Below are 24,206 nucleotides of genomic sequence, written 5' to 3' on the forward strand. Positions count from 1 at the left end.
TTTCCAAATTTCCATCCCAGGAGTGTGGTGGACGCTGTTCTTCCCTGGATCAAATCAGAGCTGCTGTCTAGGAAGAACACTTAAGAAAGATCTCACAAATCTCCCTGAAATGGGAAAGAGGAGAGAGGAGGATTTGGAGGGGTGGGGGTTGAAGATGACTTGACCAGATGGTTTGATGGGTAACAGGATAGAGGGCAAGCAAGGAGAAGTGCATGGGCCTGGGCTGTTTTTTCCCCTTTCTTTCTTTCTTTCTTTCTTTCTTTCTTTCTTTCTTTCTTTCTTTCTTTCTTTCTTTCTTTCTTTCTTTCTTTCTTTCTTTCCTTTCTTTCTTCTTTCTTTCTTTCTTTCTTTCTTTCTTTCTTTCTTTCTTTCTCTCTTTTCTTTCTTTCTTTCTTTCTTTCTTTCTTTCTTTCTTTCTTTCTTTCTTTTTTTGGGAACATGTTTATCCTGGTTAGTTTTATGTCAACTTGACATAAACTAGAGTCATTTGGAAAGAGGGAAACTCAATTGAGAAAATGCCCCAAGAAGATCTGCCTCTAGGGAAGTGTATAGGTATAGTGTATCTTCTTTTTTTCTCCTCTTCCCTCCTTTCCTCTCCCCTCCCCTGCCCTCCTTTCTCTTCTCCTGTCCTCTCTCTCTTTTCTTCCTTCCTTCCTTCCTTCCTTCCTTCCTTCCTTCCTTCCTTCCTTTCTTTCCTTCCTTCCTTCCTTCCTTTTTCTTCCTTTCTTTTCTCCTTCTTTCCTTCCTCTTTCTTTCTTTCTCTTTTTATAGTGCATTCTCTTGATTCACGATTGCTGTGGGTAGACCTGCTCACTGAGGGTGGTGCCACCCCTGAGCAGGATGATACAGAAAAGCGGGCTGAGCAAGCCATGGAGAGACAGTGGGCATGTTTTTCCATGGTCTCTCAAGTCCTCCATCTGGACAGAACAGTGAGGATGAGGCTGAAAGAGAAGGGGAAAGAAAATGTTTAGAATTAGGCAAACCAAACAAATATTTAAATTATGGAATCTCTGAAACTCTACATTGGAGGAGCTTGTGAAAGATCACATGGTCACCCTTTTGTCTACAAACAAAATAATTCAGTCTTTAAGATGGGAACAATCCCAAATGAACCATCGAGTGCTTCCAGCAAGGATGAAGTGAACATGTTAATTCATCACATGCTGCTCCATCTCCATTTTCTAGAAAAGGCAGTGAGACATCAAGAGGTTAAATAATTTGCCCAGTGTCACAAATAAGGGGTCACATGATTCAAGTCCAGGTAGGATCCAGACACAAAGGCGCCATAGATTAGGCATTTTGTGAGATCCTTGGATCCTCCCATCTTTCCTATCATCTTATCCAGATGTTTGTGTCATTGTGGCCTTTCTCAGGAGAAACGAAGCAGCCTTCTTAGGATGAGCATTCCTGTTTCCCTCTCTGACTTATCATTTAACTGTCTTCTGTGTCAGTCCCTAGATGGAGTTCAGGTCATTAGGCTCGGTGGCAAGCACCTTCACTGGACCAAGAAACCATTTCATGAACTCTAGATTACTCCTTTACAATTACTGCTGGCCACCCCCCACCTCCCCCACACACTTCTTTGTTGCATCTTTGTTCTATTCACTTAACAGTGATTCTCAACCTTCCTGAGGCTGTGACCCTTTAATACAGTTCCTCACGTTGTGGTGACTCCCAACCATAAAATTATTTTCGTTGCTACTTCATAACTGTAACTTTGCTACTGATATGAATTGCAATGTAAATATCTAATATACAGGATATCTGATATTCAACTTCCAAAGGGGTCATGACCCACAGGTTGAGAACCACTGACTTAGATATTGAATTGCAGTCAGCAGGGGTTTGTATAAATGCTGGGTACAGGAGTTTTGAGCTCTTTTAGGTGACTCTTGAAGGAATGAACATTCTGTATTACACAACAAAAATATGTAATTTTGTTTTATAGAGACTGCCATACTGTTTTCCAAAGGAAGTGTACAATTTTGTATTTCACTGGCAGTGAAGGAAGTTCTATGTTCTACATCCTTGCTGCGTTCTGTTCTGGTGACATCAGTGACTCCTCGGAGAATCCGAGTCTCTAGTGGCTGATTTGTGGCGTCTCTGAGGTTTACATTTCCCTCACGGAGGGGCTGAAATGGTTTCCTTCTATTTGTTTGCTGTTTCAATACCATCTCAGGTGTGCTGTGCATTTTGCCATCATTTAGTCAGGCTTTGCAGACGCCCATCTGTTCCTGTAGTATTCAGTAAGTGATGCCTGTACATGCTAGGCATTTAATTTTCTCTCATTTTTCCACCATGTCATTTTAATTCTTGCCCAGCACCCAAATGGAACCAATGCTTATAAACTCCATTTCACTGAAGTGTAAAGGGGTTGTGTAATTTACACAAAATTCTTAGAATCTCATTGTGTATTATAAATGAGCATATCCGATCTCTCCTGTAATCCTAGATTCTAAGATAGCTGGTTCTTTGAAATGTTAGGTATCATGGAGGAATCTTTGAGGGATTATTATATAAATGACTGTTACCACCGCTTCTTAGGCCAGAGGAGAAGTACTGATTTTTTTTTAAATTCCAATCCCACAGAGTCCAATATTATGGAAAATGTAGCAAAAGATTACTGGGCAATGGGATTGCAATGGACTGACCTGAGGAAGCATTAGCTCCACAGTCATTCCTGTGCTAGACAATCACCATTGTAGAAACCATCGAAGGGGCAGAGCTTCATCGAGAATGTGTTTCCTGCAGCCTTGGAGGAAGAAAGGAATGGGCTCTGAACCCACAGGTGTGAGGAAGAACAGAGTTAAGAGAGGGGTGAGTAGATTTTATTTGAAATTTTCCCTTCAGGGTCCCAAATGCATTCCATATCTTTGGCATTTTATGCTACAGTATATAAGGAAATTCTGGCATTTAAGTTTTTACTTACTGTAATGATCCCTTTAATTAAAAATAAGAGCAAAAATATAAGAGGTGGCATAAAAATAGTTTCTGAAAGATAGATATGGTGTGATGCTTTATATAAACGTCAAATGTGCAAAAGAATTAGGTATATTATTTATAGCTGTAGACATATGGGACCAAGTTCACAAAGTTTCAGGGTATTAATTTTCTTAGGAAAGAAAGGGAAGAAATGGAGATCAGGAAGTCCCACACAGTAATCTTCCCTTTCAGGTTACATTTCTTTGAAAATAAAAAGCATTCTGGAAAAAAATAAAGCTGAAGCAAATATGACAAAATACTGATACTTGATGAACCTGGGAGGAGATAAAGTGTTTATAGTTATTCTCTTATTAGAATGAAATGTTACACATTATAAGGAATTAGTGAAAAGTGTGTTTGAAATAATAACAATAGCAGCAGCAGCAGCAGCAGAAAGAACAACAAAACCACTCAGGCATTGTGGTGCATGGCTTAAATCCCAGCTCTTGGGAGGCTGAGGCAGGAGGACCACTATGAGTCAAAGCCAGCTTGGTCTGCGTAGTGAGTTCCAGCACAGCCAGGGCTACATAGAAAGACCTTGTCTCAAAAACCACAAAAACAGAAACAAAACAAAGAGCAGAACTGGTAGCTTCTGTTCTCTAGCCTGAGTGAGGGACAATGACACTCTCGGTGTGATTTACAGACGTAGGGGCCGGTCACTAGGTGAGGAGAAAAACAATTAACCTTCAGCTGAGTTGGTTTAGAGATCCCAAATGGATATTCTCTCTCCTCCCTCCCTCCCTCCCTCCCTCCCTCCCTCCCTCCCTCCCTCCCTCCCTCCCTCCCTCCCTCCCTTCCCCCTCCCCCCCCCCCCCCCCCCCCGCCTCTCTCTCTCCAGAGTTTCTCTATGTACCGGACCTAGCCATCCTGGAACTCACTCTGTAGACCAGGCTGACCTCAAACTCACAAAGATCCACCTGCCTCTGCCTCCCAAGTGCTGAGATTAAACGTGTGCACCACCACACCCAGCTACCAAGTGGATATTCTTACCTTATACAGTATAACCTATTCTTATGTCTTTCTTTTCTTATCACTTTATTTTTTAATGAGTTTTCAAGAATGTTTGTTATATGAAAATGAATGACCTTGAAAGACTATGTGGAGACTTTTGAAGATTTCCATGCTCCTGGATGAATGGGTGAAATTAAGACTGAATAGCATCCCAGCTAGCTGTGCTTGATGTTGCATAGCATAAATTAGATGTGTGTACTATTTAAAATGCATTTAAAAAAATAAAATGCATTTTATTAGACTCCTCATATTGCAAGTGACAAGAAAGGCTTCATAGACTAGACCTCACAGCAGATAATAAAAGCTGACAGTTTTCCTAAGAACCCCTTGAAATAAGCACTATTATGTTATATTCATTTCACCACTGTGATACTGTGATGTAATGAGCATTATGTATTTGGTCTCTGATCCTGATTTCTGTAAGTGTGTGGGGAGGGGGGCAAGTGTGGGTGAAAAGGAGATGTACAGCAGCTGCCACCATCTTCAGGAGTTCAACTGAGTCTTCTCACAAAAGATCACCCCTGCTGGGCCTGTTACTGTTGCCTTCCCTCACAGAAGAAGAGAGTAGGAAGAGTCACAGTCAACTACTCCTCTCAAGCAGAATTCCACATGGCCTTGGGGTCATAAGAGTGAAGCTAGAGGATATAGGTAGAGAAGAGGGAGGAGAGGGGAATCCATCTATCCAGTCTGGGAAGACATTATCCCTGCTGGGTACAGACTTTCCACGTGGTTGCTTCAGATTATCTGTTCTTCTGCCTATAACTTCTTAACCACTGTTCGGTAAGTAATTTTAATAAATATGTTGATTCCCCTAAGTGAATCTTGGTGAAATTGTACCTCACTTTGTCATTGGGAGCTTAGGAGGAGGGGTAGGTATTGTATGTGTCTACCCCAGGGAAAGAATGGTAGCAACAGTGTGTGTGTGTGTGTGTGTGTGTGTGTGTGTGTGTGTGTGTGTGTGTGATATTGAAGTGCATGTATGTGTTTGCATATACTCTCTTCAGCAAGTGCCAGTAGAGAACAGTTTGACTCAGGGTTTCTTCCTCTATTGTATTTAATTTTTTTTATCATTTAATTTTGTATGGGTATTTTGTATGCTTGTATGTCTATGCACAAAGTGTGTACCAGGTGCCTGAAGAGGCTAGAAGAAAACATTAGAACTGGAGCTGGAGTTACAGATGGTTATAAGCTATCATGTGGGTGCTGGGAATCAAACCCAGGTCCTCTGGAAATGCAGTCAGTTCTCTTAACTGCTGAGTCATTCTCTCCAGCCCCCTTCATCTTATTGTCTGCATTAGCATCTCTCACAGAACCCGAAGTTCACCATTTTGACTAGGCTGGCTGGTCAGCAAGTTCACGGGATCCTTCTGTTTCTAACCTCCAATGGTGAGGTTACAGAACAGTGCTGACACACACCTAGTTTTTACAGGGGTGCTGGTGACTTGAACATAGGTCCTTGTGCTTGTATATCAAACACTTTACCCATTGAGCCATTCCCCAGCCTACTTTTGATTCTGGCCACTCTCTCCTCAAACCCCAAAAACTCAGTGATAAGGCTAGCTTTTACATGAAGAGGAGCCACTTGGTAGTAAGATGGGATCCTAGGTAGCTTCTTGCAGGGGAAAACTTTCCATCAGAAAGATCAAAGCATGATTAGGAGCTTAGGACTTCCAGTCCCACCTCTAACCTCTACAGGCAGTACAGGGGCGGAAGGCTGAGCTGACCCCCAATAGCAAACACTGTTGCCAATGATGTAATGAAAGTTCATAAAATCCCAGAGGACAGGGCTTGGGAAGCTTCTGGATAGTGGGACTCAAAGTTCCTGGATGGTGGTTCTCACAGAGAGGACATGACGCTGCATGCCTCTTCCTCAATGCTTTGTAAGAAGAATTCAGGCATCATAAGCATCTCCAGTTTAGAGGTGCTACATCAGACATGGGGGTTATAACCTTGAGTTTTGGATTGGCACCTTAAGTAGGGCAGTGTACTCAAGACTAGATGTGAAACTATCTCTGGGTAAATGGTATTGATGTGAATTATAGCACACACAGCTAGTATCTATTGGGAAACTACTCAGTCTGGGAGAAATGCCAGCACATGTTAAGAAACTGGCACTAAAAAGTGTTAACTAGAATGTGTTAAAGTTCAGGTTAAAAAAAGGAGTTCCCCTCCTCCACCTTTGGAAGAACTAAGAGAACACAGATCGTAACTTGCTGAGACCATTGAGTAGTTTATTTCTTTTCTGGTTTAACTGACATTTCCTAGATGCTGTGCTGAGAGACAATATAAAAGGATGGCTGAATCTGAGTTTCAGTTTGCCATCAACTAACCCTCTAGTCCCAGGGAAGAAAATGGCTCCAATCTCAGTTTTCTCACTAAAATTGACTACAACAAAGAGCACTTGTTTGGGAAGAAAAATGAGAGAATTGCTCACAGTTGCTTGTTTTGTTGAATTCTGGCTATGACACCACAACACAATGCCACGACAGAGGCGAGTGAGGAGTTTTGAGAAAATATTTTTGCCTGGGACTCTTGAGGTTGAATTTTCCTCTTCACTCCCATGTTCAGGCTTACTTCTTGTCAATCACAGGAGGGATAACATGCCTGAAGATCATTTCAGGATGAACTCTTGTTGGCCTCGGTCATGGAGAGCTCACTTCTTGGCTCCCTTTCTCTTTCCCAGAGTCTGCTAAGCTAGAGGCCAAGATCATTTTGACTTTGGGGGAGAGGTGAAAGGGATAACCTTGTTGGTGGGTAATATTATCACATAGTTTGGGTTTTGGACAAGCAATTAACTTACAGTGGATGTCCTGTCATTGTTAAGTGGGACATACTAGGGAAGCTCCCTATAACTGTGACAAATTCTTTTCTTAGACAGGGTTGCCAAGCCTACTTGGGCCCAGAGGAACAGTTAGCACACAGCCAAGGGGGACAGCTTAAAGCACTTAAGACCTTTTAAAAGACAACTTTTCCATTCATAAATATAAAATAATGTTTATTGTAGAAAATTATCAAGCAGATGTTATGAATTAATGTGTCCACTAAAAGTTCATGTGTTAGAAACACAATCCCCAAATCACATGTAAGGGCTATTTAAAGACAGGCCACTGGAATGCAATCAGGATTAAAGTCAGGCAAGCAGGACCCGTATGATGGCTTTACAAGAAGAGGAAGCGTGACCTGAGATGACACACATGATCACTGTGTCTTACCATGTACAAGACACCCTCTACCATATTATGATGCAACAGGAAGAGAAGACCCTACCAAGATTCTATATAGACACAGGCAGAGTGTCTTTGGCTTTCCAGCCTCTAGAAACATACAAATAAACTTACATTCTCTTTTTATTTAAAAAAATTTAATTCATTTTACATACCAACCACAGATTCCCCCTCTCATCCCTCCTCCCACTTCCCCCCAGTCTTTTCCATCCCACCCCAGACTCACCTCCAATTCCCTCATCCAAAAGCATAAGGCCTCCCATGGGGAGTCAGCAAAGCCTGATACATTCAGCTGAGGCAGGACCAAGCCCCTCCCCGCTGCATCAAGGGTGGGACAGGCATCCCACCACCATAGGTAACGAACTCCCATAAGCCAGTGCATACATCAGAGTTAGATCCTGATCCCACTGCCAGGGGCCCCTCAAACAGACTCAGCTACACAAGTGTCTCCCATGTGCAGAGGGTCTAGTCTGGTCTCATGCAGGTTCCACAGTTGTTGGTCTAAAGTTCATGAGTTCCTTCAAGCTTGGTTCAGTTGTCTCTGTAGATTTCCCCATCATGATCTTGACCCTTCATCTCTTCCCTCTTTTTGACTGGACTCATGGAGCTCGGCCTGGTGCTTGGCTGTGGATCTCTGAATCTGCTTCCATCAGTTACTGGATGAAGGCTCTATGATGACAGTTAAGGAATTCACCAATCTGGTTACTGGGGTAGGCCAGTTCAAGCACCCTCTCCACTATTGCTAGTAGTCTAATCTGGGGTCATCCTTATAGATTCCTGGGAATTTCCCTAGCACCACATTTCTCCCTTACCCCATAATGTCTCCTTCTATCAAGATGTCTCTTTCATTGCTCTCCCACTCCGTCCCTATTCCAGCTCGACCATCCCATTCCCTCATGTTCTCATCCCCCATCCTCTCCCCTCTATTGCCCCTCACCCCCAGTTTATTTATGGAGATCTCATTTTTATCCCCTTCCCAGGGTGATCCATGCATCCCTCTTAGAGTCCTCCTTGTTTTCTAGCTTCTCCGGAGCTGTGGGTTGTAGTCTGATTATCCTTTGCTTTATATCTAGTATCCACTTATGAATGAGTACATACTGTTTATCTTTCTGAGTCTGGGTTACCTAATTCAGGATGATATTTCCTAGTTCCATCCATTTGTCTGCAAATTTCATGACGTCATTGTTTTTTACAGCTGAGTAACACTCCATTGTGTATACGTGACACATTTCCTTTATCGATTCTTTGATTGAGGGGTATCTAGGTTGTTTCCAGGTTCTGGTTATTACAAATAATGCTGCTATGAACATAACTGAGCAAATGTCCTTGTGGTATGATTGAGCATCCCTTGGGGATATGCCCAATAGTGGTATCATTGTGTCTTGAGGTAGACTGATTCCCAATTTTCTGAGAAGTCTCCATACTGATTTCTAAAGTGGCTCGTACCAACAGTGGAGGAGTATTCCCCTTGCTCCACATCTTCTCTAACATAAACTGTCATCAGTGTTTTTGATCTTAGCCATTCTGACAAGTATAAGATGATATCTCAGAGTCATTTTAATTTGCATTTCCCTGATGACTAAGGATGTTGAGCAATTCCTTTATTTTATTTTACTTTATAATTAATTTAATTTTACATATCAGCCACAGATTCCCCTGTCCTCCCTCTTCCCACCCTCCAGCCTTCCCCCCCAATACTACCCCCATTCCCACCTTCTCCAAGGCAAGGTCTCCCCTGGGGATTCATCTCGGCCTGGTAGATTCAGTTGAGGCAGGTCCAGTCCCCTCCTCCCTACACCAATTCCTTAAATGTCTTTCGGCCACTTGAGATTCTTCTGTTAAGAATTCTCTGTTTAGATCTGCTGTAGGCCATTTTTTATTTCGATTGTTTGGTATTTTGATGTTTAATTTCTTAAGTTCTTTATATATTTTAGAGATCAGCCCTCTGTCAGATGTGGGGTTGGTGAAGATTTTTTTTCTCATTCTGTAGGCTGTCATTTTGTCTTATTCACCGTGTCCTTTGCCTTACAGAAGCCTCTCAGTTTCAGGAGGTTCCATTTATTAATTGTTGCTCCCAGTGTTTGTGGTACTAGTGTTATATTTAGGAAGTGGTCTCCGGTGCCAATGCATTCAAAACTACTTCCTACCTTCTCTTCTATCAGGTTCATTGTAGCTGGATTTATGTTGAGGTCTTTGATCCACTTGGACTTGAGTTTTGTGTATGGCAATAGATATGGTTCTGTTTGTAGTCTTCTACATGTTGACATCCAGTTATGGCAGCACCATATGTTGAAGATGTCTCCCCCCCCCGCCCCCCCCCACATTGTACAGTTTTGGCTTCTTTGTTAAAAATTAGAAGTTCAAAAGTGTGTGGATTAGTGTCAGGGTCTTCAATTCAATTACATTGGTCCACATATCAGTTTTTATGCCCATACCAAGTTGTTTTTATTACTATAGTTCTATATTAGAGCTTAAAGTCAGGGATGGTGATGCCTCCAGAAGTTGCTTTATTGTAAAGGATTGTTTTAGCTATCCTAGGTTTTTCTGTTTTTCCATATGAAGTTGAGTATTGTGCTTTCAAGGTCTGTAAAGAATTGTGTTAGGATTCTTATTGGTGAAATTATTAAGGCCACTCCACGTAGTTAAAAGGGAGGTTTATTTTATGGGGTAACTTACAAGTGAAGGGATAGGCTACAGGGTCTGGGAAAGGTGTGGCGCAGTCCAGTGGTGTTCTCTGGAGAACTCTGCTTGGTCTAGCTCCAGCATTCAGGGTCCAGGAACCAAGAGAGCCCACACATCCAGATCTTGGGTCTTCAGCGTCCTCTCTCAGCCTTGCCTTGTAGGCGTGACCCCCTCAATGGGGGTTGGAACTTCCAGGTCAAAGCTGGAATGGTTACCCACTACAGATTTTGATGGGGATTGCATTGAATCTGTAGACTGCTTTAGGTAAGATTGCCATTTTTATTATGTTGGTTCTATCTGTCCATGGGAATGGGAGATCTTTCCATTTTCTGATAACTTCTTCAATTTCTTTCTTCAAGGAATTAAAGTTCTTATCATACAGGTCTTTTACTTGTTTAGTTAGAGTTATCCCAGGGTATTTTAGATTATTTGTGGCTATTATAAAGGATAATGTTTCTCTGATTTCTTTCTCTGCCCATTTATCATTTGTATATAGGAGGGCTACTGATATTTTTGAGTTAGTCTTGTATCCCACCACATCACTGAAGGTGTTATCAGTTGTAGGAGTTCTGGGGTAGAATTTTTGGGGTCACTTATGTATACTATCATATCATCTGCAAATAGCAAAAGTTTGACTTCTTCCTTTCACATTTGTATGCCCTTGATCACCTTTTGTTGTTGTATTGCTCTATCTAGAACTTGTACTATATTGAATGGATATGGGGAGAATGGAAAGCCTTGTCTTGTTCTTGATTTTAGTGAAATCACTTTAAGTTTCTCTCCATTGAGTTTGATGTTGGGTGTTGGCTTCTTATAAATTGCCTTTATTATGTTTAGGTATGTTCCTTGTATTCCTGATCTCTGCAAGACATTTATCATGAAGGGGTGATGGATTTTGTCAAAGGCTTTTTCAGCATTTAAAGAGATGATCATGTGGTTTGTTTATATGATGGATTACATTGACAGATTTTTGAACAGATGTTGAACCACCCCTACATCTCTGGGATGAAGCCTACTTGATCATGGTAGATGACTTTTTGTGTGTGTTCTTGATTCAGTTTGCCAATTTTTATTGAGTATTTTTGCATTAGTGTTCATGAGGGAGATTGGTCAGTAATTCTCTTTCTTTGTTGCATCTTTGTGTGATTTGGGTATCAGGGTAATTGTAGTCTCATAAAAAGAGTTTGGCAATGCTTTTGTTTCTATTGTATGTAATAATTTGAGGAGTATTGATATTATCTCTTCTTCGAAATTCTGGTAGAAGTTTGCACTGAAACCGTCTGGCCCTGGGCTTTTTTGGGGGGTGGGGGAGACTTTTAATGATTGCTTTTAATTCTTTGGGGGTTATAGCGCTACTTGAGTTGTTTATCTGGTCTTGATTTAATTTTGGTAGGTGATACCTATCCAGAAAATTGTCCATTTCATTTAGATTTTCCAATTTTTTGGAATATAGTTTTTTGAAGTATGACTTGATGATTCTCTGGATTTCCTCATTTTCAGTTGTTATGTCTCCCTTTTCATTTCTGATTTTGCTAATTTGGATGCTCTTGCCTTGCCTTTTGGTTAGTTTGCATAAGCGTTTGCCAATCTTGTTGATTTTCTCAAAGAACAAGTTCTTTGTTTCATTGATTTTTTTTGCATTGTTCTCTTTGTTTCTCTTTTACTAATTTCATCCCTCAATTTGATTATTTCCTGGGGTCTATTCATCCCGGGTAAGTTTGCTTCTTTTTGTTCTGGAGCTTTCAGGTATGTTAGTGTGAGATTTCTCCAACTTCTTTATGTGGGCATTTAGTGCTATGAGCTTTCCTCTTAGTACTGCTTTCATAGTGTCCCATAAGTTTGGATATGTTGTACATTCATTTTCATTGAATTCTAGAAAGTCTTTAATATCTTTCTTATTTCTTCCTTGACCCAGTGGTAATTCGGTTGAGCATTATTCAGCTTTCTTGAGTTTGTAGGTTTTCTGTAATTTGTGTTTTGTTGAATTCTAACTTTAAGCTATGATGGTCTGATAAAATACAAGAAGTTAATCCATTTTTTAAAATCTGTTAATATTTACTTTGTGACTGAGTATGTGGTCAGTTTTAGAGAAGCTTCAATTGGGTGCTGAGAAGAAGGTATATTTTTTTGTGTGTGTTTGGGTAGAATATTCTGTAGATGTCTATTAAGTCCATTTGAGTCACAACATCTGTTAGTTCACTTATTTCTCTGTTAAGTTTCTGTCTGGCAGACCTGTTCATTGGTGAGAGTGAGGTGTTGAAGTCTCCCACTACTAGTGTGTTGGGTTTGATGTGCAATTTAAGCTTCAGTAATATTTCTTTTACAAATGTGGGTGTCCTTGTATTTGGGGCATAAATTTTCAGAATTGAGACTTCATCTTGATGGATTTTTCCTGTGACGAATATGTAATGTCTGTCTCAACCTCTTTTGATTTATTTTAGTTTGAAGTCTATTTTGTTAGATATAAGGATAGCTACAACAGCTTGCTTCTTAAGTCCATTTGATTAGAAAGTCTTTTCCCCAACCCTTTATTCTGAGGTAGTGACTGTATTTGAAGTTGAGGTGTGTTTCTTGTATGCAGCAGCAGAATGGAACCTGTTTTCATACCTATTCTGTTAGTCCATGTCTTTTTATAGGTGAATTGAGTCCACTGATATTAAGGAATATTAATGACCAGTGATTGCTAAATTCCTGTTATTTTTTGGTGGTAATGAGTGTGTTTCCCTTCTTTGGTGTTGGTGTTTGTAGATGTGTAATTATCTATTGCCTGTGTTTTTTGTGGGTGCATCTAACTTCATTAGGTTGGATTTTTCCTTCTAGTGCTTTCTGTAGGGCTGGATTTGTGGATAGGTATTGTTTAAATCTGGTTTTGTCATGGAATATCTGTTTACTCCATCTATGGTGATTGAGGGTTTTTCTGGGTATAATAGTCTGGGCTGGCATCCATGGTCTCTTAGTGTCTGTGCAATGTCTCTCCAGGACCTTCTGGCTTTCAGAGTCTCCATTGAGAAGTCAGGTGTTATTTTGTTGGGTCTGCCTTTATATGTTACTTGGGCTTTTTTCCTTTGTAGCTCTTAATATTCTTTCTTTATTCTGTATGTTTCATGGCTTGAATATTATGTGGCAAAGGGAACTTTTTTTGAGTCCAGTCTATTTGGTGTTCTGTAAGCTCCTTGTATCTTCATAGGCATTTCCTTCTTTTGGTTGGAAAAGTTTTCTTCCATTATTTTGTTGAATATATTTTCTGTACCTTTGAGCTGGTATTCTCCTTCTTCTATCCCTGTTATTCTTAGATTTGGTCTTCTTATGGTGTCCCAGATTTTCCAGAGATTTTCTGTTATGACTTTGCTGGCCGTTATGTTTTCTTTGTCTGAAAAATCTATTTCCTCTGTTGTATCTTCTACAGCAGAGATTCTGTCTTCCATCTCTTGCATTCTATTGTTTATGCTTGCATCTGTAGTTCCCGTTCGTTTTCCATTTTCAGAATTACCTTAGTTTGTGTTTTCTTTATTGCCTCTATTTCATTTTCAAGTCTTAAATTGTATCCTTCACCTGTTTGATTGCTTTTTCTTCAATTTCTTGACTTTCTTTAAGGGATGCCCCCCCCCATAATTGATCCCCCCTGTTTCTTCCCCCATCCCCATTACACCTTCAAAATTTATTTTATTTCCCCTTCCCAGGGAGATCCATCCATCCACCATAGAGCCCTCCTTGTTACTTAGCCTCTCTGGGTCTGTGGATTATAGTGTGAATATCCTTTACTTAATAGCTAATATCCACTTATAAGTGAGTATACACATATTTGTATTTCTGGGTTTGGGTTGGCTCACTCAGGATGATTTTTTTTCTAGTTCCGTCCATTTGCCTGCAAATTTCATGATGTCATTTTTTTTTTTTTTTTGGTTTTTCGAGACAGGGTTTCTCTTGTGTAGCTTTGCGCCTTTCCTGGAACTCACTTGGTAGCCCAGGCTGGCCTCGAACTCACAGAGATCCTCCTGCCTCTGCCTCCCGAGTGCTGGGATTAAAGGCATGCGCCACCACCGCCCGGCTCATGATGTCATTTTTTGAACCAAAGGCTGGATGGCCCAGAGACCTAGGCTGGAATCAAACAGGACTGGCCCCCAAAAGAGTCAATGAAATGATGCTTAATGCTGTGTATACAAATAGATCAGTGCCTAGACCAGTCATCATCAGAGAGGATATTTACAGTAGCTGATGTGAGCAGATGCAGAGACCCACAAATAAACATTAGGCAGAGCTCAGAGAACACAGAAGATGGAAAAGAAGGATTGTAGGAGCCAGAGGGGTCAAAGACACCAGAACATGGCCTACGGAATCAACAGAACTCATAGGGGCTCCCAGAGACTGAAGTGGCAATCATGGTGCTTGTATGGGTCTGTGCTAGGTCTTCTGCATATATGTTGTGGTTGTTTAGCTTGGGGTTTTTGTGAGACTCCTAACAGTGTAATTGAGGCTATCTCTGACTCTTTTGCCTGCTCTTGGGACCCTTTTGCTCCTACAGTGTTGCCGTGTCCCAGCTTGATATGCCTAGGTTTATGCCTAGTCTTATTTCATCTTGTTATGCTGTTTTTGGTTGAAATCCGTGGGAGGCCTGCTCTTTTCTGAAGGGAAACAGAGGCACAATGGATTTGGAGGAGGTGCGGGGTATTGGGAGGAGTGAAGGGAGGGGAAACTGCAGTCAGGATGTATTGTATGAGAGAAGAATAAATAAAAAGAAAAAAGGAGAAAAAAAATAAAATAAGAGCATTTTAAGTCACAGTTTTTGTTATCTTATAGATTTGTTTGAAGTATGCTGTTAAAAGAAAGGAATATTGTTTTAGAAACAGTTTTCCAGATGTTTATATGGCTGCTACATATTTTCAAGTTCTCTGTGTTGGAAAACTTCTTTATGCCATGCTATAAAGATCAAGTCAGCATAATATAGATCAATATCTGTCATCTATCTATTATATCTGACAATCAATTGATCATCTATCTGTGTCTATATTTATTCATCATCTTTCTTGCCATCTATCCAATCCTTATCAATTTGTATCTATCTCTTGTAGTCTATATCTATCATTTACTTCTCTACCTCTGCACCTATCTATCATCTTGGGCATCAGAAAAACAGCCTTATCTTTTAAGAAAGCAAGAACAGGTGACTTAAACCTCCAAGAAAGAGTGTGAAGTGGTAATTTTTTTTTATCTGAAGTCCCACACTAGAAGGTGGTATTTCACTCAGTAATCATCGAACATGATGAATTGAGGCCCTCAAACTGCACATTTGTTCAGAATGAATTTGTTGCTTGACTGTAAGGCAGGACACTCTGGTATTTCATTCAGAATGGCACAAATATGTAGCTTTCCTAAAGTCTGAGAGGATTATTGCCAAGGTACGTGTTTGAAACTTATCTTCCAACAGTTCTTTTATTATTGCTTAGAAAAATCTTGGGAAGCTGGAAATTAAAATCTTCATTGCAGCTGAAAGGCTTGTTTTCTATCAAGTCACTGACCCTGACTTCATTCTTGGGCCACATGTCTACTCTGAACAAGTGATGAGTAACATTCAAAGTCACCTGTCAGGGGCCAGGGGAGGAGTGCTTTCAAACTTGGTGATGCTGGAGGCATGTGCTTTGTAGGAATCCAAGATTTTATATTTTACCCTGTAGCAAAAAACAAATGAAAAACAAAATGAAACAAACAATGACAAAGCCAACAGCAGCAGCAGCAACAACAACAAAAAGAAAAACAAACAAAAACAAAACAAAAAAACTGCATGTATAAAAAAAAATCAATGTGTAAGTTACACAGGGTAATGTTAAGGGAGGCTTTGGGGAAAAAGAAAGGGCAAAAAATGGTTTAATGAAAACAATTCTAAATAATTTAGTGGCTCTTTGGACATTTTTCTTTACCTGGAAGTAGTTTCTATTGGGTGACAGGTTGTGCCTGGAGGGCCTGTGGAGAAGGCTGAGGCCATCGGGGACTTTTTGGGTACAAAGCTTCTTGTTTAGGTGTCTGTTGAACTCCAAGTCTCATTTGCTTTTAGAAAGGATGATTTGAAGCTGTGACTATCAATGGGAGAGGATGGAAGGACAAAGATGAGGCTGCCATTCACAACTTCATGTTGTTTTATTTTAAGCTATATCTGATCTCAGGTCAGAGTCTTTGAGTGCAGATGACAGGGAGCAAGGAATGAAGTAGACATCATAGCGAAAAGAAGATCGACTTTCATAAATGGATGAAGTGTCAGAGCAAATCCTTCCCTGATAACAACCACGATGAAGGAAGGAGATGAAAGACAAAAAGCTCCTGTGAGCCTCTGAGGCATCTGAGGGTTTGCGAATCCCGGGTGAGAGGAAGGAAGAAGAGCTTCAGCATTAAATACCACTTTCCTTTGCAGCATTTTCGAGTGTGAAAGCATCATCAAGGCTGAAGCACTGAACAGATTTTGGTTAATCATGGGGGTTGGCAGGGCTGTCATTGGAACTTGAAAGTCAGCTGGTTATGAAGGGAAACAAATGAACTCTCCTAAGACAGAGACCCAGCTTCAAATTTATTCAATGCCCAAGTAGACCAAGCAAGGTGCAAGCCAGTGACATTCTGTCTTCCTTCTAAACAGTTTCCAGAGAGGCCAAGGCGAGCACCTCCTCTGGGATCTGTTTGTTGCCCTCTCTTCAGCCCCCTCCATGAGTTATCTTTGCTTTTTCCTGTATTTACAATCACATTGTATTATTATTTTTTGTTTTCCAAACATTTGTTTTAAAGTTTCTTTGGTGGCTATTATAGCATTCATTTGAAAGGGTTTTTAACTAATTAAATTTTTGAGTTAAGATATGGCTACATAGACCATAGTCTGCCTCAAATTCAAAATCTACCTCAGACTCCTGCATGCTAGGATCACAGGGCTGTTGTCAGCATGTCTGGGTTTAGGGAAATTTGTTTCTGCTGATCTTCACAAAAATGTACCTTTCAGTAGAATGGCAGATCAAACAGACATAGGGCTTTCTTGGAGCTACTTTTTCTCTTCTTCCCAAGATGATTTTTTTTGGTGGTCTGATTGTTCTTTATTTTATATCTAGAATCCACTTATGAGTGAGTACATACCATGACTGTCTTCTGGGTTTGGGTTACCTCACTCAGGATGATTTTTTTCTAGTTCCATCCATTTGCCTGCAAATTTCATGCTTTCATTGTTTTTCTCTGCTGAGTAGTACTCCATTGTGTATATGTACCACATTTTTTTTTTCATCCATTCTTCCATTGACGGGCATCTAGGTTGCTTCCAGGTTCTGGCTATTACAAATAGTGCTGCTATGAACATAGCTGAGCATGTATCTTTATGGTATGAATCAGCATTCCTTGGGTATATGCCCAAGAGTGGGATGGCTGGGTCTTGAGGTAGTTCGATTCCTAATTTTCTGAGAAACCTCCATACTGATTTCCACAGTGGTTGTACAAATTTACATTGCCACCAACGTGGAGGAGTGTTCCCTTTGCTCCACATCCTCTCCAACAATGACTATCCTTGGTGTTTTTGATCGTAGCCATTCTGACGGTGTAAGGTGGTACCAAGATGATTTTTTTAAATATGTTTCCAGATATCATACGCTCAACATCTTAATTAAACATACTAGTGGTGTACAAGTTTTTGATATCATTGCATATTTGTTAGCAAAGCTCTGGGTTCAATCCTCAGAATCAGAAAAAAAAATTGATAAATTTCTTGTAACTCTCAGCGAGGACCAACATGTTCAAACTTTACCATACCCAGTACATTCCCACAAGCCAGATGAAAGAAGGGGTGGATGGGGCTCTGTTGGGCACTCTCCTGCAAACACTGCTGATGTAATAATCCCATGTCACTCGGTTTTCCTTCTGGATACAATTGCAGGGGATAAAGCACATGCAGAGGTTGTTGGCCTATTTATTTTTGTCTCAATTTTCACTTTGAATATTTATCTGTATTTGAATCTGAATATTTAGGTAGTAGCATTAACCATGAACGACACAACTTGCTCAACAATTTCCAGTGTTATGGGGGTTGGACTTGTTCAATAATTCATAATATCATGGGGATTGGATGATAATTTTGGTTGCTCATAAGCAAGGGTAGGATTTCAATATGATAAAACAAACAAACAAACAAACAAACAAACAAACAAACCAAAAAAACTGCTGACCAGTTCTTCCGAAGACTAAGGCCAAAGCACAAATCTAATTTTTGTATATTTCCAAGGCCAAATCAATTCTTCATGTTTCATTGTGTACATATCCTGAACAGCTTCAGTGCAATTACATATGCTGATAAATGATATCAGCATATAATTAGTGAAAGGAGTGGTCTAATGTTCCAGGAACATTCCAGGCCACACATACCTACTCTCTCTCCTGGATTCCAATTGGCTAGCTGATTCTTACCAGTGGGCATCAAGTGGCAGTTCTGAGGGAGGCAGTCTTTTCATCTTTCTGTGTCTGCCTCACATTGCACTTCTGAAGGTGCTCTTGCTAATAGTCTTTAGCAATCTGTTTATCCAACTTGACCTCTGGAAAGCAGTTGATAACCTTGGTCATTTGTTTTATTTTCTTCTATTATTAAATTTTGTACATTCATTTTTATTATTTTATATCATTATCTATTACTATACATTTTATGTTATTTTATAGTTTGTGTGTACCACATGCATACATACCTATTACCCTGGAAACCAGACGAGGGCATTGGATCCTCTGGAATTTGAATTGCAGACAGTTGTGAACCACCTTGTGGGTGCTGGGAATTGAAACTAGATCTTCTGTAAGAGCAACAAGTGATCCCACTTGCTGGACAAATTTCTTGGCCCAACTTTTTTCACAAATAAATTGTATATATTATACACATACACACACACACACACACACACACATATATATATATATATATATATTAGTCAATGTAAGTAGGCATCTAGAAGGAAGGATCCATGAGAATATTAGACATGATGTCTTAAATGAGGTTACTATTGCTGTGATAAATCACATGACTGACTGGAGAGATGGCTCTGGTTAAGAACATGTACTTCATCTCCGGAAGACCCAAGTTCAATTCCCAGCACTGTATCAGGTGGCTAACGACTGCCTGTACCTCTAGCTCCAAGCCAAAGCCTCTGTGGGTACCTGCATTTATGTGTACACATAATTAAAATAATAAAAGATAAATATTCTTCTAAAAAGTAAGGCATGGTGGCATATATTTTTAATCTCAGCACTCAGGAGGCAAAAGGCAGGTGGCTCTTTGTGAGTTCAAAGCTTATCTGGTCTACACGGTGATTTCCAGTACAGTTAGGACTACATAAAGAAATTCTGTCTCAAAAAATCAAACCTAAACAAACAAAGAAAAATACCCATGACGAAAAATAAACTGTAGCTAGAGTTTTTCTGGTCCTTCCTGGTCCACCGTCAGGACAAATCTCTCTCACCTGCCAGTCCTACAGCTGCTTAGACCCAACCAAGTAAACACACAGAGACTTGTATTGCTTACAAACTGTATGGCTGTGGCAGGCTTCTTGTTATCTAGTTCTTCTATCTTTAATTAATCCATTTCTATTAATCTATACCTTGCCACATGGCTTGTGGCTTACCGATAACTTTACATCTTGTTTGTCATGGCAGCATCTGGCAGCGTCTCCTTGCCTCAGCCTTCTACTTCCCAGAATTCTCTTCTCTGCTTGTCCTGCCTATACTTCCTGCCTGGCTACTGGCCAAACAGAATTTTATTTATGCAGAGTGATATCTACAGCACTTCCTCTTTTCTTTTTTTCCCAAAAAGGAAGGTTTTAACTTTCACATAGTAAAATTACATATAACAAAACGATTATCAAGCAAGAATTACAGTTACAATATTAAAGAAGATATCCTATCTATCCTGTATTTATGAGTCTAAGGTTTTATATCTAACTTATCTTTTATCATAACTGAGGAAATTATAACTATATAGTCTTCAACCACATCAGAGACCTCAGAAGGATATAATATTACCTGAGAAACAGGAGAAGGATGCAAGCAACTTTTGGGAGTCTTGCAGGGTAGACAGCGACAGCTGGCAGCCTGGACAGTCACCTAATGTTCCTTTGTAAAGTTGGAGCATCTGTCTTCAGGCCACAGGCCTGGAGTCTCTCAGTCATTTTTCTCTGTGTCCTGTAAAATGTCTGGCAGTTTCCTCTGTGAAGTAGGAAACTGAAAGACCATTTTGTCAAGCAAAGTTCAGTGGTCACCTTCCTATGGGTCCTGCCTGTCCAGGATCAAGCAGTCCAGGCAAGAACAGTTTCTTGCTCAAAAGGCTACTTTTGCCAAGAAGAAGATCAGCTCTATATAGAGTGTCTTCGATGCCCATCCTCCTCTCTGAAGTAAATCAGTGCTGCCAGGAGCAGATATGTCTCACTGTCCAGAAAGTCTAAATTTTTTTTTCTAAATTTTTAAAACATTTTAAATGCCATATTCTGTAGGTCTTTGAAGTATTTGAAGATTACCTACCTAATTGAATTATATCTATGTATACCTAGAAAACAACATAGCTATAAGTTTGACTATCATAGAAGACTAATTATTAATCTGTATTTCTTAATTATCCATTACAATCTAAACAAGTAACATAAACATAATACCTCAAACAAGAATAGGAATATATATATATACAGTATAACAAAATTAAGTTTAAACTTGTATCAATAATCCTGCTGACTATGCCAAATGTGGTGGTATTGTGTTCCCAAAATATTGTGGATGCTAATAAACTTATTTGGGGTCAAAGAACAGAACAGCCCCTAGATACAGAGGCTAGAAAATTGTGGCACTCATACCTTTAATCCTAGCATTCCAGAGGCAGAAATCCCTCTGGAATCTCTGTGAGTTCAAGGCCACATTGGAAACAACCAGGCATGATGACACACACCTTTAATCCCAAGAAGTGAGCCTTTAATCCCAGGGAGAGATGGCAGAAAGCAGAAAGATATTTTGTGGTAACAAAACTCTAAATTCTATGTCCATCTTTACATAGCCCTAGGTCTTCATATCATCTGTTCTTTGAAAAATGTTTAAATTATTTTATGTGTGTAGTGTGGGGAGGATAGGGGCCATAGAACAAGCATTGTTAGAAGACAATTTGAAGGAGTTTGATTTCTCCTTCTGTCATGTGGGTACCAGGGATTGGACTCACGACGTCACATATTGGGTTTAGGGTGGTTTATAATTCTGGAGAATGATTTCTTATCGTGAAGTATGTATGTTAACTATATTTAAATGAAACCTCATTGCAGGTATCAAGGATTCAGACTAGGATTTGTTTTAGACACAGTTCACCCCTCTGCACTTTTTAGGTTGTGAGTAAGTGTTCTCCCAAGTCTACAATGAACCCTCTGTTTATCCCCAAATGACAAAATTATTTTAACATGTTTTTTTAACTATCTTTGTAGTTATCCCTAGATTAACTGGGGCCAGAGGTTGGATGTTTACATCCCTACTTATCTGTCATGGTGCCTGGAACACAGAAGAAAACTGATAAATATTATTAAAAAGTAAATTTCAGCCAAGATGTAGAAACACTGGGGAGGCTAATATAAGGATATATGGACAAATATTCTATTAAAGTTAACTGCGATTTTACCTAGCTTATGAGCCAAGATTAACATTAACGAAAAAAATCATTCCTTTGTATATAAACTCCCCCAAATCAATATGCAAATATATTGCCAAACTAATCTTTATAGAAGAAAGTAGAGCATGAACTGATCTCTGTTAGCAAGAGAACGGTAAGTTATTAGCTGTTAGTCATGAAGCAAGAGAAAGAAATTGAGAAATGTAACTGAGAGAGTGGGCAGGAGAGAGATTGGCAGACCAAAGAGTGAGTAAGAAGAGAGGCATTGGGAAATTAAATCCCATATTTGCATATGGATAAAGGTCTTTTCAACTGTACATTCTAATTGCTGTCCAGTAACCCTGCCTATTTAAAATAAAAAGTTTTGCAAAATCCTTTTCATACTTGGTGCTTTGGGAAATGAAATGTGAGCTAAGCCGTGCACATCTGTGACATAACTATGTAGCAAGTTGATAGCAGCTTTTGTGAACAACATAAAAGGGAATCCAGGATGCACTCAATTTGAGCAGGCATCTAGAATGAAGGAACCATGAGACTCTCAGACACGCAAATACTCCCTGGAGTACGGGAGGAAAAAAATCCTATAACACTGTAAATATATGAACTAGAGTCTTGAGACATCTTGCTTTTGTATTAATGGGAATTTAGATAATGGAGATTAACCACTAAAGACTTAAGAGATGGTTGAATTGCACACACACACACACACACACACACACACACACACTCCAACAACACGTTTTTATCTTCATTTTCTAAACAGCCTAAGATGTATTCAGGGAAAAGTGCAATGAATGCTTTGTCACTATAGGCATACAGTCATGACTAAAAGACAATTGATAGGGACATGGTGTGGGGGTGCAGTAAAAATGATATCCTGGGTACATGACCAAAAAGTGAGATGCCAGAGCCTGCCACTAGGGTATCCATATATCAGCTGCTCTTTGGGGAGTGTTGACCTTATTAAAGGGAACCCAAACAATTCCTTTAGAGGACAGATGAAGAAAATAATCAGATAGCTTCACACGTTCTTGTTTTGCTTTTTTCCTCCTCCCTCTTCTCAGTATGAAACACAAGACAATTAAGCACTGCAAGCACAGAATAACTCATTTGACTGCTGCTCACAACTACCTCATCTATAAGTTTCTCCCTAATCAGTCTGTGATTGAGTTAGTCCTAGAATGGTCTGCCACTTTTCATTTTTTTTTCTTTTGGCTGAATTTATACTCTACCGATAGATACTTCTGGCTGGGTGTTTTCCCAACTCAAAGATGTTTACTTTCTTCTCAGTGCTAGAGATTGAACATAGGTTCTCACACTTGCTAGTTAAGTGCGCGACTTGAGCCATACTCAAGTTTATACTGTTGGATTTTGCTTATTATAGTCTACGCTGCAGTTATTCTAAGGTTCTAGGGCTCAATGCAATACAAAATTACTTTTTAATTTGTGGAGATTTCATTGTTTAGATGGGTCAACTCTGAAATTAGGTAATTTGTCGGGGAATGGCTTCAAAGCTGAGGATGTACTAGCCTTCTGTGTATTTAAATAAGGTCTGAGTCCATCTTCTGTGTGACCCTAGGTTTTTTCTGTTTATAGTGCATCTGTTCTTAGTGTCTCCCTGGTTCACCCTCTGGAACCTTCCGTGGGTTTGAGTCCTACATGCAAAAATGCCTGTGAGCTATTCCTTCCATCCTGAACAGCATTCTATATTAGCTTTCTCTTAGAGAGATTCACAGTGTTCTACAAATTCCGCCTGGCATTCAAAACAGACTTAAAATAAAGCTCCAGATGGAGACACCTACAGAAATGTACAGAGTGAACAACTAAAGAAAACAAGTAAATGTCATCACCACCTTACATGTTGAAAGTTCTGTAAAATATCGCATTGGTGATTCCAAAGGATTGACATTGAATCTGTAGATTAGTCTAGGTAGTATGGACATTCCAACAACATTAAACTTTCAACCCATAAACATGGAATATCTTTTTACTTATTTGTGCATTGATTCACTGCTTTTTACCAATTTTGTATTTTTTATTACATGATTTACCCCCAATCTTTGGTTAAATAATTTATTACCAAGTAATTAATTTTACTTTTTAACTATTATAAATGGGATTATTTTTGAATATATTTTTAAATACTTCATTATTAGTATATAGGATAGTTTATAGAAACATGCTGATTTTCTGTATAAAAATTTTATTGTGATTATTTGGTAGTTGAGAATGAAAATGAGAGAGATGGTTATAGGGAGGAAGGGAGAGAGAGGGGAGAGAGAGAGAGAGAGAGAGAGAGAGAGAGAGAGAGAGAGAGAGAGAAGTCTTCAGGGTTTCCTGTATGTGAAAACATGTGCTCTATCAAGATAATTTATTCCTACCTTTATATTTTTCCTGTTCCTCATTTCTTTCTCCTGCCTAAAAGTTCCAACTAGGACATCTAGCACTATATTGACTGTAACTGGCAAGAACAGTCAGTATTTTTCCGATATTAGCAAAATAACTTTGAACTTTCCATCATTTAATAGGTTAGCTGTGGCCTTATCCCATTTGCTTTTGTTGATGGGGAGGCTACAGTACTTACAGACACAGCAGGAGTAAGAAGAGCAGCACCGATGAGTGTAGGAAGGAGAGTTTTGAACTTCTTGTGTTACTTCTCTCTTAGCACAGGTACC

General features: G+C 39.6%; 1 long non-coding RNA gene across 1 annotated transcript; it reads right to left on the minus strand.

The window, feature by feature from the left end:
• Positions 1–7,665: 7,665 nt before the first annotated feature.
• On the minus strand, positions 7,666–24,199 carry LOC143269660 (uncharacterized). Its single transcript, XR_013046240.1, has 3 exons — positions 24,116–24,199; positions 18,321–18,445; positions 7,666–7,886 (listed from the first exon to the last, which is right to left on the minus strand). It is a non-coding gene; the product is annotated as an uncharacterized LOC143269660 (long non-coding RNA).
• Between the last annotated feature and the right edge of the window lie 7 nt (positions 24,200–24,206).

The sequence above is a fragment of the Peromyscus maniculatus genome, chromosome 20 (genome assembly GCF_049852395.1).
Source record: "Peromyscus maniculatus bairdii isolate BWxNUB_F1_BW_parent chromosome 20, HU_Pman_BW_mat_3.1, whole genome shotgun sequence".
NCBI classification, from domain to species: domain Eukaryota; kingdom Metazoa; phylum Chordata; class Mammalia; order Rodentia; family Cricetidae; genus Peromyscus; species Peromyscus maniculatus.